The following is a 1,350-nucleotide window of genomic DNA, read 5'->3' on the forward strand; positions in this document are numbered from 1 at the left end:
GGGCAGGGCTGAGTTCGAAGCAGGCGGGCTGCCTGTTTTGCCAGCACATGCTCAAGCATTCCCGGACCCCAGACATGTCAAACCGCAAAGCCCGACTATGCTGCAGCTCCAGAGCCGTCAGAAAGCGCACTGAACATGCATGCTGCAGACGGCCACATGGCACCATCCATGTGACTCCTGGGTCACCTTGACCCAGGAAGCGCTTAGCTAGAGATGATAAAGGCAGCAGCAGGAATGAGACGCATTTGCTTGGAGCAGACTTTTAAAACTAACACAAAACCACTCAGAAATACAATGGAACCCCTTGTTTCGGATCACCAGTTCTCACTACCCACAATGCCAGAGCACTGAGGGATCATGGGAAATGTAGTCCAGCCCTCTGCATCCCTGCTTGTCTTGCCCTGGGATGAAAAACAAATCAGTTGCTAGGCATCCGTGTTCCAAGAGTTGCCGTAGCAACCCAACTCGGGAGAACCTCTATTACAGGCATCCCTGATTTCTAGTTTTTTGGCTAGCCTGAGCAAGGCACTGCCAACCCAAAACCTGTTCACGATCAACCTCACGTTCCGTTACGAATAACGCATCAAAACCCAGATCCTGGGGACTGGGATCGGGAGATCGCTGCATTCAGTAACTTGTTTATGAACCCTATCATAACACCTCAAGCCACCAGAAACAAGAGTCTTGTGGTGCCTTAAATTCGGATTCTGGTAGAAGGAGGCTGAGGGGAGACATGACAGACGTGTACACAATTATGTATGGTCTAAAGAATGTGGATACGGAGACATCTTTCTCCTTCTCCCATAATACTAGTACCCAAGGGGGGTGGTCATCGCAGGAAGCTGATTAGTGAGAGGTTCAGGACAGATACGGGGAAGTGCTTCTTCGCACAGCACAGAGTTAAACTCTGGAACTCACTACCACAAGATGTAGTGACGGTCACCAATTTGGATGGCTTTAAAAGGGGGTTGGATAAATTCCTGGAAGAGAAAGCTATCCATGGCTACTAGCCCTGATGGCTATGTGCCATCTCCAAGATCAGAGGCAGTAAGCCTAGGTACACCACTTGCTGGGGAACATGGGTGTGAGGGTGCTGTTGCACCCATGTCCTGCTTGCACGTTCATGGCCAAAAGCTAGTTGGCCATTGGGTGAACAAGTGCTGGACTAGATGGACCTTTGGTCAGATCCAGCAGGGCTTTTCGTGGACTAGCGTGCACTTGCTCAGGTGCATGAATGGCTTTCCTCAGTGGGTGTATATATAAAATGGGCATAGGAAAGAAGAAAGGGTAAACAGCAGGGCCAAATGGCAATGCATGTAACCCTTGCACTAAATGGCCACTTGACATCCG

Source organism: Elgaria multicarinata, chromosome 7, assembly GCF_023053635.1.
Source record: "Elgaria multicarinata webbii isolate HBS135686 ecotype San Diego chromosome 7, rElgMul1.1.pri, whole genome shotgun sequence".
NCBI classification, from domain to species: Eukaryota; Metazoa; Chordata; class Lepidosauria; order Squamata; family Anguidae; genus Elgaria; species Elgaria multicarinata.